Raw genomic sequence first — 16145 nt, 5'->3', positions numbered from 1 at the left:
TGCAGTACATTAGATCCCGGAACCGGCACTGCAGTGCGTTGCTTCTGTTTCATGTGGTCACGCTACGTGAGTAACCGTCTATTTGCTTACTCAACTAATTACTCTCTGACATCCTTTTCCTCGCTTTGACTAGTCATTTCCTTTCATTTCTACTTTGGCATCCAGGGACCCTTTCTTTATTCGTGACTTGACGTTCCGATCCAGCAGTGAACTGCATTCAGAATTTCCAGCCGCTCGTCCTTATCACTGTATAGGTAACATCTTCCTCTTTATGAGTTCCGACAGAAATTAACACTCACCCGCGATAATGTTGGCAATTCTTTTGCAGAGGGATTGTAGGCCAATCGCTCTCAGGCCCACAACTCCCAGCAGGCCAGTGGCAATATCGCGGACTCCTCCGCACTTGTTTTGGTCCTTTAGGACTACCCCTTCCAGTAGGTTTAGAGAACTCACACATGCATGTTCTTTCCTGCTCTTCCTCTCTATTTCCACTAACCTCTTTCCATAATTTGTCACATCAGGGTATCATCCGTTCCCCGGACTACAAGCTCCTACTCTCCCTTCCTTACCATCAATACCTTCCAATTAAGGAACAGGTACGATCCCGGTCAATAGAAAGGAACGCTTATTAATCTTCCATACGTTCTAATACTGTCTCTCTATCATTCAGCCATTCCACTCAGATAGAAGAAAACACAGAACTTCATTAAGCTGTTTCCGGTTGGGATCTTCCACGCTCTCTAGCTATGCTCCCAATACATTCATACGACCGCTCTCAAGCAGCACAGGGTTTTTTCCCGTCAAGGGTTTCCCTGGTGGTGTCTCTTGTTGCCTCTTTACGAAGGCATAGAGAGAGGGCTACAGGTATATCTCTTATTTCATCCAGCTGATTTGAAGATCAGGTCAGTGACTTGTATTTCCTATTACCTATTGGTTGAACGCTGAGGAGGTTGCCATTCTATGTTTATTCTACATAACCTAATGGTTGACAGTATTAAGATAACACCAGGTCTTCGTCCCATTCCCCACCTTATCTCGTGACCTCTCAAAGCCCTTCCACAGCTGCCTCCTTGCCATCTACTACACAATGATAAACTCTTCTAAAATGTATTTTATTTTTCTCCTAGCCCAGGACGTCAAGCCTCCTCTTCCATCACCTTTCTTCAAGACTTCTTCACTCCATTATCCAAGATCGCAACCTTTGTTTCTTTTTTGACAGCAATCTTAAATTAATTCACTTGTTTACTGCCATTGTATCTTTGGCACCACTCTGTCAACACAATCATATTTACATTGTTCCTTGGCAAACTTGACTACTGCTCCAACCTTCTCCAGGGCCACCCCCACTACTCCTTCACTACCCTCAACTAAGTATACAATTTTTCCTAACACACCCTTTACAACCTATCTTTATCTTCTGCACGTCAGCAGTGCCAATTGGCTCTTAATTGGAAATGGCTCCCTCTTCTTTGTTTCCACTCCTTGTGTTCATTCTATTCATGGGCTAGTCTTCCGCTATCCAGCAGACTGCATCTCCCTCTGCTCTCCCACTTGGGCTCTCCACTCTACAATTCTCAACAACATTTCTGCGTTACAGGCTGTGTCCACCTCCTGACATCAAAGCAATTCAAGCCATGGAAATATCTAAAGCAAGGCTTAAGCCCAACCTTCTAGCCAGTGAAGGAGCATCTTCTGGCCCCAATAACCCCAACCTAACACCCTTCCAGCCATAACCGGATCCTAAACAAATATATATTTGTTTATTGTATTAATGTAAATACGGATCCATTATCTAAATGTAGACTATATTTATGTATGTGACAACGAATTACCCCTGCAATACCACACTCACTTTCATACATCTTGCCAACCAACCAAGTGCAAAATTACAAATAAAATACACTTCTTTGATTTAGACCTTGCATTTAGACTCTCAGTGTACTTATGTTAAATATACATACATATATAATCCCTACAAAAAAAAAACTTTGTTAAGGGAAAGTTATGGTTAAGTTGCTGTACCAAAAACCTGTGCACTTCACTAAAAAAACGTTTCCAGGCTGCCATTACGGTTCACATTACAACCTAAAAACCCCTGAAATTTGTCAGTTATGGTAGGCTAAGCACCCACTCCTGCCATTAGCAGTGTGCACTGCTACCACTACCAGCACATGAAAGATGCCATCACAAATGTCATTGATGACATCACTGACAACATCACATGTTTCTCCCCTTTGTAGATGCAGTAATTTGTTTTTGTAGAAATGTGCGTAGAAAACGCAAAGGAGTAGTCTTCTTACGTCTGCACAAAATCCCAACAAATTCTGTGATGTCAAGCGCAATCATGTCAGAAATACTGCAAGCAACACTATTACCACACACCTTTCGAAACATAATTTCGGAAGTGGCACAGGTTGAAAGGTGTGAAGATATGTGTATTGGGAAGGTGTAACCATGTATTATTTTACAAACATTTCTGTACAGCAAACACTTTCAGTGCACCTTACCTCATTTTTCCTCTTTTAGAAAGATACTAATCATTCTGAACTAATGCTGGTTAATGGGGCATCTGGGTGACAGAAATTGGCCTGACGGCACTAAAGCATATGAGATGGGCCTGACCCTCCCATAGCCAAAGCAAGTGGTATGCAATACCTTTCTCCATAACGATCCTTGCCAGTGTAAACAAATTCATCCATAAGGATTTTAGGTGCCGGGATACATCACCTACAAAAGAACACATTACGACCTGCAACGTAGCATGCCACATTTTGAAATAGGAGAGTACATTTGTAAAAAAAAACACTAACATTTAACAATTAGTAAAGTAGTTTTATTTCACAATAAACTGTGCAAAATCATAGCCCTATGGAATTAGTAAAGTAGTTTTATTTCACAATAAACTGTGCGAAATGATCGCCCTATTCACATTTCCATAGAAATAGTAAGTCTGTCTCTTTGGGCGACAATGAAAATGTTAATGGTGATGGCCACGTTGTTGTTTTTCCACACAGAAAGTATGCATTGTCGGCACAGTAGTCGTTTTCTTCGCACATTCATTTTCAAGATGACGTCAATCGCTGTGATCTACACCACCAGAAAGGATGGAATGTTACTCCTTATGGCGACAGCAGCGTAAGGACATTGAGGTCCGACACGGTCATCCCACTGGCTAGAAAAGCTGTCACTCGGCAGCTGCAATCCGTGACAATCACAATAGGGAAGGAAGTAGCTGAGGGGGAAAGGGGAAATAAAACATGTATCAATACGCAACCTTTGGATAAAACAAAGTTGTAATACATAACATTTTCAGTAAAAATTAATTTAATAGGAGGAAATGTAGTGGGACCCTACAGACGGTGACAATATGCAATCTCCATAATGGGGAAAAAAATTTCAACCGCACAGAAAGGTGGTACGTCATTATTAATAATAACATTTTTGTTTGGAAGTAGCTGAGCGGGAAAGGGGAAATAAAACGTGTATCAATACGCAACCTCTGCACAAACCAAAGCTGTATCACATACCATTTTTACTAAAAATTAATTTAATTTGGGGAAATGTAGTGGCACCTGTCATGATGCCTACCCCCGGGGACCCAGACCAAGTCCAGCAACCCCGGAAGCAGGCATCAAGTTATCCTAAGCAAGCCCAACAACCCCTGCTAGGGGCTATTTGGATCCAGTCCTGGCGCCTATGGCGCCAGGCTCATATGGAGAGTCAGTCCTGGCGCCATAGGTGCCAGGCTCATAGATTAAAACTTACCTGATGCAGACCATGCTGCAAACTTACCTGATGCAGACCATGCTGCAAGAACTCCAAGCCAAAAGAGGCTTGGAAGTGATTACTTTACTTAGGGACTATTTTTTACTCGGGCGGGGCTGGGGAGGAATACTTACCTGGGATTACTTTGGAGGCTATTTAAACCACGCCCGAAGAGCAACACACGCTTCGCATTATTCTGCATCCAGCAGCGTAACGCTCACCGTGCATGCAAGTCTGCATCCAGCCTTCTGCCATGCCCGCCTCGAGTTTGGAGCTCCTAGAAAAAGGGAGAAAGAAGGAGAAAAGGTTAGAACAAGAGCAATACCTTTGATCCTTAACCGAATTCCCGATCCATCGCACCTTCGAGCTGGAAGAAAGAAGTTATTTTATGCGCGTCGCCTCGCCTACTGCAGCGCCGCGCTGAACTCACCGGCCTTCGCAGCATCTTCACATTCCACCGCATCCTCCTGCATGTTCCCGCCGCACTCCAGCACCTAAGGAGAAGACAAGAACAGCAAGGTGAGCCAAGGGAATACACAGAGGAATATTAGTTACCCCCCCATAGACTTTCCTGATTTTACCACCGGGGGTACTATTCCTGTTCACGGGTCGGCGCAGCTTCCACTGCATCTTCGCCGAACCCCAGCCCCTAAGGGGAAACAAAAGGACAGCAAGGTGAAACAAAGGGACTAACAAGGGGAACCCTCCTCACCACAATAGACTTACCTGATTTTACCGCCGGAGGTATTATTGCCTGAGACTTCATACTTTCTCTCAGCGCCTGAATAAGGGAGAAAGCAACAGGTTACATATTGACATTATTTTATCGAACTGTGTTGCAAAATACAAACACTTACCAGAATACTACTGGTTGCCACGAGGAACTCTTCATTAGGGTCAAGCTGCAACCCACAAGGAATCGGACAAGAGTGAAAGTCAGGCATTTGAACTCTTACGAACTTTATACTTACGGCGTCTTGCCGGGAATCTCTGAGTCAATATTGTTCTGGAACTCACCAATTCCTTCGAACCAGTGAAGAAACTGGTTATCAACGCGCCCCTGCGCCCAATGCAGGATGGAGAGCTCATCTTTTCAAACCATCAGGTGAGACTATAAGAGGGGACATCAAAGATGATCTGTGGGGAGAACAGCGGGGGTGGAGGGATTTACGCTCAACTCCACGGGTGGTTAATTCCCTTTCTCCATTTGCAGAAGAATATTCCTACGGGCCAAGCAAACGAAGCTAGGTGGGCCAGTCCAGTCCGTCATCTCGGCCTTATGCGTCACATTGTTGGAGACCGCAGCTGTCCAGTTCCGATCGACGCCTCTCTGGGAGCCAGGTGAGCGTAACAGCACCCTACAAATGGCGACAATGTGCAATCTCCATAATGTGAAAAAAAATTCAACGGCACAGAAACCTTGTAATTCATTAGCAATAATACATTTTTTCTTTTCGAAACTAAACATGTAATGCCAGTTCAGTATACAGACGTCAAAAATAAACTTACGTGATGTGGAGAGCCTCCATTGTGTTTGTTTCAGTCAGACAGTAGGGTATTTGGAAGAGTGCCTCTTCGGGAACTGATATTTCATGTTCCTTACAAAATGTTTTTGAAGCATAACCTTATCAAACGATATGTTTTTCAAACTGTTACTCCCTGCATTCTTTCTGCTTTTTTCCTGTAGCTCAAGGTCAAAAAACACGTGACCCTTATGGGTGCTGACAAATATGTGGCCGTACTGAGCTCGTATTGAAAAGAGAAAATCAAGTGACCTTCACTCCGAATGCAAATACATTGTAATTTTGCAACAACATTTCAGCAGCTATTCATGACAACCGCTACTCCCTACACGTGCAGAAGTGCTGTGTGTACAAAACAGTGCACTTGGCTGGCTCTGATTCCAAACTGTAGGACGCCAGTCTGACCACAGTAATGTTGTTTATGTATTGTAACATGGACGCAGTAAGTTCATGTCGTACAATGAGTAGCATGTCCCACTGCACCCTCTGACAGTGGTATCAAGAATAAATCAATGTTTGACTTTCTACTGCCACATCTCATTAACGCTCACCTTTCGAAACAGTGTTCCATATGTGTAACAAGTGCATTGGTGTCTTCTTCGTTTATGTATGTTAGCGGCGATGTCCGCGTACAACAGAAAAGGAAGTAAACATGGCGGGCGTATCGAAAGATTATGACGCACTTCACCCTGTGGCACAACCAATCGGTGAAAGCGCAAAATGGTCGCGGGCAGCACTCCATGGAATAGCCAATTGAAATCTTCAACACAGAGCAAACAGGGAAGTGTGACCGCGGGGCGGACATAGATATCACTAATTTTTAGAGACATACTTTTTGATAGTTTTTAAGGAAACTACTGGACGGATTGTCACAAAATTTATGAAAGCACACTTTCGCGACCAAGCCCCTGCCACAAATTTGGTGCAAATCCATCCAGCGGTTTGGCCTGTAGCCGTGCGCAAAGTTTTCCCCCATTCAGTCTATGGGAAAAAAAGGCGTTTTGGGACCCACCCTATAACTTTGCCCCCCTGGACCAAACATCACCAAACTTTGCAAAAAAAATGAGAGTGCCCATATACTTTTTTTTGCAAAATTTGGTGAGGATTCGTCCTGGGGGAGCGGAGTTCTAGGCCGCCCAAAAAGTGCTCTTCCTATGGAAACAGCAATTTAACCATAACTACACAGCCACTACTGTGGCTGTGTAATATATATATATATATATATATACATATATATATATATATATATATATATATATATATATATATATATATATATATATATATACATATATAATGAACACATTGTAAGAATATGCTTAGCACATATAGGAAACCCCATGTCGGTGTCTGCATTAAAATACTGTGATAGAACCTTTAATGCAGTTGTGCAGCCACCCTGTGTTTCTTAAAGGTGCTAATTAGGGAGACTTTGGTAAGGAGACTCAGCAAGTTAGGATCTGTGGGCAACTTGCGGTCGCAGATTTCAATCCTGGAAGGGCAGAGAAGGCACATTTTCCAAAGTCGATAAAATGAGCACCCTGGAGCTCGTGAATAATAACACCTATCACAGTGCATAGAAGGGGGAGGAATCCATCATAAAGAATTACACAAAAAATTGTAATATTTGCATGTAACAATCTGACCTCACTGAGGATATATGAGGGCCGAATTAAATAAAGAATGTTGCAGTGGCCCCGCTCCAGACATGAAATATTCATACTTTACGTCGGACTGCTTCTCAATAAAAAGACAAAAAAATATGTACACAACCCATGGGAAAAAATATGTACACAACCCATGTTTTGAATAGCTCTGTACACATTTCACTTCCAACCGCATCACACCCAAACCTCGCTCTATACTCTCACTCAGGAAGTCTTTGTTTCCCTGTTCCCTGGGCAACAATGGCAGGGCGCATTGGAGCACATGGGCAGGCTTGGGTTAAGGTACAAATCAACTCAACTCAACCTGCCCCTGAATGCAGCAGTGTGTATGTAATAGACCTCTCGATGGCCTGAGGTAGCAGCATCTGTGTTTAGCTATATCAAGGCCTGTTATGTGACAGTGACGAACATTAGAGGATAGACCGTGAATCAAACATTCCCAAGGAAAATACAATAGCTTATGGATAGAATGAGCTGGTCAGATAACACAGCGAGTAGAGCGCTCACTTTGACATCTGTGCAGAGCCTGCTGATGCAGGTTCGAATCCCAGCAGGGCCAAACTCAGCCTTTCATCCTTCCAAGGTTGATAAATGAATACCACACACCGTGGGAATTAAGCAGTGCTCAGATACATGAGGGTACATGAGGGTTCATAGCACTATATAAAAAAGCACAAACAAACAATGATCCTGTCTCCAAGGTATAGCTGTATACCAGGGTTGTTCAAGTGCCAGAATCCAGAATCCAGATGGGTTTTCAGCATATCCCTAATTAATATTCATGAGAAAAATTAGCATACATTTAGAATCATTGCTTTTTTGTATTGCGCTTTGATCAACACTATGCTTTTTCACAAACATAATAAAATAACAATGACATCATACCTTTTTATAATACATTGAAAAGAAAAAAGAAAAACCTTTATCGTTTTATACATCAGATCCTAAAATGTAAATTTAATTTTAGAAAAAAGAAAAAGTGCAGAAAATCATAATACATCACGATCAAAACATTATTTTAAAACCCTGTAAACCAATTCACTTATTCTCATTCCTCGTTTTTTAACAGCAACACAATTTAGAATTCATTAAAAAAATTGGCACCACATAAGCCCAATTTATTTAGCAATCTCACTATTTCAGTTGTCAGAAAAACTTGTCTTGTATTTATGGAATTAGCCAATTTGTTTGAAAATGTTTGCATGCAACATTTGCTTGTTTTTCACGTGTGTGATTTGACCTACGGGGCACTTTGACTGCATATTTTCCAAAATCCCCCACTCCCCATGTTCGGTATTTTGGGGTTTCGGGAGTGCGTTTAAACATAAACGTTTAAAACGTGGGCCCAAGCAGTTATACTGCGGGCAGTTTGCCACGATAAATAAAAAGATACAAACAACCCCAATCCGTATTTATTCTATCCCAAATTTGTTCAGCCTCAGCCATTGAGGTAATCTGGAAAAAGAGGCCTAACAATTTAGTTCTGAGTGGCGAGTTAGTTAGTGCCGAGTTAGTTAGTTAGTGCCGAGCATTCCACCATTAAATGCTTTATGTTTGCTTAACACCCCTAACCTTACATAGTGTACAACAATGGGTGTTCCCCCCCCCCCTGCTTTTTGAGTGAATATTAAGAATTTCCTCTGTTGGTAATAAATTGAATCTAAAATGCAAGAATTGTTCTCTCATTTTAGAATCAGGAAATTGATCTATATATTTCGGCAAACATCTCACTGCTTTATCTATCTTAGAAAACATGGAGTGGATTTTGTACAATCTAGTTTTCATAATCATTGAGATCCAATACTTTTCCTTCAATTTCTTTTTCACTTTCAGAGGGTTGCTTTCTAGATCATCCAACACAAAGCCACAGTTTTAAAACAAACCCAAGACTTGAACTTTAATAAGGGACAAAAGCTCAGAAGTCCCTTTCTGATGTTTTACATTGAAGGGTTTATGTAGAGAGTTTTTCATTGGGAAGTGAATATTCCCAATCAACATAACAATTCTCAAAGAGTACCAAGTTTGTAAGGAAATTAGGCCCAACTCATACCTTAGGAAAGCCATAGGCAGGGAGTGTGGTAGGCCTAACACACTTTTTCAAATCCTACCCTCCAACCAATCCGGTGTAAGGCATCTCCCTCAATCTCCAACCCATAGACAACTTTGGGACAACCTTAACCACATAGAATGTAAGCAGTGGCTTCAAAGAGAATTTACAATACTTTACACCAATTGCTTTCATTTGGTAAGCTAGATGGTTTATTTTGGACTCAAGTCTGGTGAGCAACTCGACTCTACTATTTGTACGTTATTGGCAAAGTTGACCTAATGCCAACTTGACCTACTTCCATTCCATATCTTTTTGACCTAATTCGGTCGGTCAAATGGTACACTTTAACTAAAAAGTAGTTGTGGGGTGGGGGTGGGGTAAGGGAATAGGTTGAGGTGGGTGGAGTGATTTCAAGGGACTCAATATTGGTAGTGGGAGTTATACTTATGGGATCCTGGCTTAGTCTGGTAGTTTTGGGTTACACCTCACTGTCAGCAGATCCCTCAACACTGGGCTTCATGTCCAGAATTGATAATACTCACTGGGTCAGCAGCCCGTGGTGGCTGATAATGACAGCAAGCTCTAGCCTTTAGGATTTAATTAAGGCAATGGTGAAGTCACTGCCTGCTCTCTTGGTGATTATAGCCATATACGTCTGACCCAAGCATCCTCGGTGCAGATGATGATGAGGTCCTCATTTTAAAAACAAAGTGGGAACGCTTTGAGCAATAAAAGCACAGAGCATAAAGAAATCTTTTAAAAAAAGAAAAAATTGGCCACCATGAAAAAAAGAAAAAAATCCCTTTCCCAGCTAAAATATTCTTTTTGATCGCAGCTTAGTCACAGAAAGAGGGGGCCAGTCCTGGGGCTGAACATAAGAAAACTGGAGGCAGCTAGGTTTTGGGGTTTTGGAAAATAGGGAAATTGAGGAAGGAGAAACCATCGGGCAGCCCAGAATGCACTTGTACCAGTAGATAAACCCTGTGAGTTTTCCAATTGGCTGAGGCACCATCATTAAAGAGTGGAATATATGTTCTTGGCAGAAAGCAGCCACAGTCTATGTTCTCTTTCAAGGAGTCAAATCATTTCGTAACCAGGTGGAAAAAACAGTCTATGGAAGTTTAACGGGTAAAAGCATAACCTTTCCCTTAAAAGTAAACCTAAGTAGTTTGTTTTTAGCCCTTTATGCACAGATTGCAGCCAGCATAACTCCTGCAAGGAATTCAAACCGGTCTGGTCTTCTTCCACCGGAATCCACGATCCAAAGCCTTCCAGATCCTGGCTATTTCTACCAGACAATTCCATTGAGTGTCATTCTCCTTTGATTCACTGTGTCTGGGAATCATCTGTTTTGGATGTTTGGGGGACACAGATCGTTTGAGTGGGCTGAAGGCTGCACCTTTATACTATACCTCCAGAATGGATGTTTTTATCCGCTATATTGCCAGCAAAAACAACCAAGAGAATCGCTATGTAAAGAAGACTGAGATATAATTTGCCAAGAAAGTTATCAATCTTGCTACCGAGTCCAGTAAGGGCAGTCATGTATATTTATTAATCTTCCTGGTTGAGAAACCATCAAAAACTTTTACCTGGTTTTATAGCAGAAAATGCTCTACCACTTCATCATCACCAACACTTTTCTGATGGAAAGTATCGAAAGGATCATTTATTTATTGGTCATTTATATAGCACTTATACAATTACAAAAAAACGTTTCAAAGCAATCCAACACAAGGGTGGGGGGTAATAAAGCTCTTAATAGGCATTGCTGTATTCAAGAATGGACAAGTGCTAATCGTTTAGTGGTACAACATAGGACGAGAGCAAAACAAAATGTTACAACATATGACAAAAATATGGCACATGCCCGAACGTCGTTACAATAAGGCAAGAGCTAGACATGAAAGAGGGAGAGAGGGGAGGTGGGGGCAGTAGGGTAAGACAAACAGAATTAAGCGCAAGGGACACATAGAAGAAGGGGCTGTGGGTGAGGGGAGAAGAGAATGCACACATCAAACACATATTTGGAGATGTAAGAAAAACACCTAAATTCAACTTTTAAACATAGCACAGAACACACATGAACCAAGGTGGCTGCAGGAGTCTACACATGTAAGAAGGAAGTCATCTCCCTATTGTCCAAAGACAACTATATGCTCTTCAGATATCACCACATTCAATTCACAAACACCACCAGAGGTATTTGAGACTCTCGATTGGAGACTGGTATGGTAATGTTTATTTATAAAGCACCTATGCACAGGCAAGTGTTTCAAAGTGCTCAAGGATGGTGGGAACAAGGGGAAAAGCAAACAGTCGCTAAGAGTCCTTGAATTTCTGAGACGATAATAGTCTGCACAGGCTGAGTAATGAATATAAGACATTTAACAATTTTGATATAGCAAATAGGCCTGCCTGCGATTCTGTAGTTTTACCAAGTGCACATTAATGGTGAAGTCAAGGGAAAACAGACAGACGATCTTGAGGCAAAGGTGTATTCAGAACGTGCAAGTACCCAGACGGTCAGAGGAGGTGGAGGTCCAAGTGCACCCAGTCGGTGGAAAAAGGGGTAAGTGCAGAGAGAGCCAATCTCTTGGGTTAATTCTCAAGTGCATTGAGGGAGGGTGAGGTGCAGGTCCCTGAGGCAAGGGCAGAGAGGACTGGCAGGGGTGCCCGGCACCTGTAGGACTCTGAGGTGCATCATGATATGATATGCTATAATATTTGTTTCGCGCTCATACACAAGTGTTTCGGAGCGCGACTAGGCAAGCGAGGGGAACAAGGGAGAACACAGCACAACATAAAAACGAACACGCAAGTGCATGGGAAAGGGAAAAGGGAAAAAATGCATGGAAGGGGGAGAGTGGAAAGTACAGAAGTCGAGGAGCGTAGATAAATAAAATAAATATAAAATTGAGCCAAACTGTGGTAGTGCAGCCAGCAAGTGGCAAGTGCTGTGTTTAAGGCAGCAGACTGGGTAAGTCTGAATAAGTGCAGAAAAAGAAGAAAAATAGGGTGGGCCTGTATGGCTACAGATACAGTCCCCAGTGCAAGGGGTGGCCAGGAGGCAGTGCAGGAAGGTGGCAGGGTGAGCAGGTACCTGGGCCCAGGGGACAGAGGGTGGCCAGGTGCACAGTGCCAAGAGAGCAGATCAACAGGGGAGAAGGGGAGCGAAGGCAGAAGCAAAGAGGAAGGTTTTGAGGTGCTTCCAGAACCGGAGATGGTTCTTCTCAAGCTTTAGAGTGGCAGGGATGCTGTTCCAGAGGGAGGCCCCAGCCGAAGATAGAGATCTACCCCCAGCTTGTTTCTTTGAAAAACAACTGACCCTGAGGGAGTTAGAGGTAGAGGAGCGAAGAGCTCAAGAGGGGAGGTATTTGCGGAGGGATAGCTGAAGGTAGTTTGGACCCAGGCCCCAGAAAGCCTTGTGGACAATGCAGAGGGTTTTGAATTTAATCCTTGCATCCACTGGTGGCCAATGGAGAGATTTCAAGGCTGGAGAGATAACATGAGTTGAGTGTCATCCGCGTAGCACTGGAAATTTGAGCAGAAAATGGCAATGCAGTGAGCGAGAGTTGCCAGGTATTGGTTGAAAAGCCAGGGTGAGAGGTTAGACCCCTGGGGAACCCCACAGGTGGAGAGGAAGCCATGCGACCATTTCGCTAGCTGTAAGGAAGAGGAGGAAGAGATGAAAAGGGCAAAGATCAGGCTCAAGATGGAGGGTGGCAGGGAGGCTGATCCAGAGGGAGGCACCAGCTGAGGATAAGGATCTCCCTCCAAATCTCTGCTTTGAGAACCGGCTCACTCGCAGAAGGTTGGAGGAAGATGAGCAGAGGGCTCGTGAGGGACAGTATTTAGGTAGGCAACATTGCAGGCAGGTGGGTCCCAGACCCCAGAAAGCCTTGTGGACAATGCAGAGGGTCTTGAACTTGATCCTTGCAGCACGGGAGCCAGTGAAGATTGTCACTTCCAGTACTAGGTTATGCCCTTCACCCTTATGCAGGAATATCTTTTTTTTTTAACAAAGCATGTATATTCATTGGTGGGGATCCTTTCCCACTCAGAAGTATCACTGTTCTTATGCCAAAATGCCTTATTGATAGGCATTCTGTTGTCTTCCCTGCAGATTTCTCATCAAAGGACAGTCGTCTAAACACCACGTTTGGGAGATGTCCAAACTGAGACCAATGCAGAACTTTATAGCAGCGTGATCCTACATTATTCACATTCTGGTTTTGCTCTCAGAGCACGAGCAGAGTGGCTCAAATCAGCCCTAGGTTCCCTTCTTTCTCATCCCCATCCCCCAACAAGGCAGTGATTTAGGGCCTAATCCCACATAGTGGTTTATGCCTTATTGATTCTATGGGCCAGATTCCACCTCCATCCTCGCTAGTTCCATCTTTAATTCCTGTAGGACCTCAGTTCCAAGAACTTCAGAGCAATGATTCACGTTTCACTTAAAGTGAAAGGTGCTCTTCTGTGGTGATTCGTCCCTTGGCAATTTCCTCCTTAAGTGGTGACATCATATACCATTAGTCCTCCAGATTGGGGAAAGATGCTGGAGGTCACTGAATATTCATGGGCTGTGGTCCAAGAAAAAGCAATCTTATTCTTCAAATTAGAAGAAAGCAGCTGCCGCATTAAGGGGTCTACAGGTGTTTCTTTCATCTTTTAAGAACTAGACAGTGACTTTCTCTGAATGGACAATTCAGTAGACAAGCTTACATTAACTGCCAAGTTGGACTTAGTCCAACACATTGGCAAATATCACATAGCAATTGGGTCATTAGGTGAAGCAGTCTATCCTTTCTCTAACCTCTCTCCACATACGGCAGTCGACAACTCCATAACTGGCAGCTGAGTAGGCTCTTCTCTTTCTCCAAGAGTTGTACCCTCCTCTAGGAATTGTTTCAGGAGATTTCTGAACAGTTTTGACCAAGATTGGTGTGAAAGACTTATGGACCCCAGAGAATGGAAGCAGAGGCCTTAGTAATCCTTTGGTGTCATCAAACTCTTTATGCCTTCCCCATTTTCCTCTTATGAAGAAAGTGCTAATAAGAGGAGAGGTTTATTGTCTGAAATTGAGCCTCCTTGTTGTCCTTCAAGGAGTTAGCCTCCTCCCCTAAACAGATTAGAAGTGGCTGTAGTCTAAAAGTTGCCTGCTCTTATATTTTTGGCTTTGGGGAGGAAGCATATCTCCGGGGCAATGTATTTGTCTTGGAAGCAAGACAACGCAGTGCAACAAAGGTTTGAATCCCAATCCCATGCTTAGAAGCCACTCGTTGGTGTTAAGCGCATTATAAAATAACAATTATAATAAATAATGTATTCAGGGCAAGGATAATCTCCTCTCAAGTCTTACTGGTTTGAACGTTGAATGGTAAGGTTTACAAACAGCTAGCTGTCTCTATCCAGCAGTCTAGGAGGTCTTCGACTCTTTCGTCCATTGCCAAGAGTAGGAAATATTTTGACACTTATTGTTATCAACGCAAAATGAGCTTCTTTCCTGTTGTTGCCTGTACAGTCTGCAATTGCAAAGGAATGTTTCTTCACATTATAGCAAAACAAAAGAGATGATGGCTGGAATGTTTAAAATTAATCTTAGCCTCTGGCATTGCTCTGGAAAACCCTGCAGACCATTGTTCTTCACCTGCCAAGCCATTACAAAGGGGACAGGAGTATGCAAATCAGGCTTGGTCTCACCCCAAAAGGGGAGGTTCAGCCCGAACTGCTTGGTCGCATCCCTTCTGCATAAGACTACAAGCATCCCCAGACATGTTACAGCCTCATTGGGCATCATCAGTGAGGAGTAGTGTTGTGACTTTCCTTTCCCTTCTTACTCTGCTCTAGTAGGTTTGTGATGTCATGAGTGCCTGGATGTGGAATGTTGAGTGTATGTTCTCTGCTGAGTGTTCTCTCAGTAACAGTTGGTGAGAGGCTGTTTTGTAGAGAGTGTGGTCATGGATGTGTCCCAATGATCCTGTTTTATATCATGTACCTACTATCTGTAGCCTGATACTAAGTTAAGAAGATTATTTTTAAAATCTGAGGCTACTCTGTCTACTGTCCTAAGAAGGTACCGCATATCATTGGCGACGAGCTAAAAGGACCCAGACGAGCTTGGAGACGAGCTCTGCCGGGAAGACAGCCTTAAGGAAAGGTCAGACGCATCCATCATTCCCCCAAACGAAGAAGACATTCTCTCTCCAGCAGAGTTCCAGCCTCTGAGTAGTGGGTCATTGCTGGGAGGGGGAGCCAGCTGAAGTGTCACTGTGAATTTTATTGCTGCAAGGGGCAGCACTTGGGGTCAGGAGCCAGCAGATTGTATAGGCGTGGAGGTCTGTGAGAGCCAGAGTGAAGTACCGGAGGGAGACAGCTGTGTTGAATGAGTTCCTAGCAAGGGGCAGCCAAGCAGAAGGGGGCTGAGGACACAGTTTCGGCTAAGTATTGTCAGCTTACCTGCTGAGGCCTCCTCCGGTGGAACGGCATCTGCTGCAATGGTTGCCATAGGTACAGGGGGAGCAGCAGCAATCGGAGCATGAATGCTCTGAGCGTGGTTAATGGAGAGCTCCATTGCAGGCGGACCCTGAGAGTAACTGATGACATCACCTGTCGAGGGTTCAACGAATGAGCAGATCGTTCAGCTATCACATGAGGCACGAGAATGTTCAGTTTGTGAGCGTGATGATGAAGAAGGTTTCGTTGGTAATGTCAATGATACCAGGAAGAGAACCTAGGGAGAGACGGCCACTGGTGAGGCTAGGCTGATTTCTTTGCCAGCAAGTAAGCGGGCTGTGGATCGGATTGCTGTTAATCCACAGGGGCCTGGAATAGAGTTGTCCACTTGATGTGTCACACTGCTTGGGGCAGATGGCAGTGGACAGTCAAAGCCCAAGTGATCAAAGTGCCGTGTGGCGGGTGGTGAATCTGACAGAGGCCTGCATGGACAGCAAGTCAATGAGATGAGGAGTGTAGGTGCCCTCTCCGTCTTTAGAAGTGCAAAAGAATAAATGAGACACTCCCCGGATGGGGAATAAGGGTAAGAGGACAGGTTGCATGAGTTCAAAAATAGTTTATATATTTGTCATCCAAAGAACTCTGCTCCCTGAGAGCGCTCTAACAATAATCACAGTTACATCA

Source organism: Ambystoma mexicanum, chromosome 7q (assembly GCF_040938575.1).
Source record: "Ambystoma mexicanum isolate Mex_15411 chromosome 7q, UKY_AmexF1_1, whole genome shotgun sequence".
Taxonomy (NCBI): domain Eukaryota; kingdom Metazoa; phylum Chordata; class Amphibia; order Caudata; family Ambystomatidae; genus Ambystoma; species Ambystoma mexicanum.
This window is presented reverse-complemented; position numbering follows the sequence as displayed.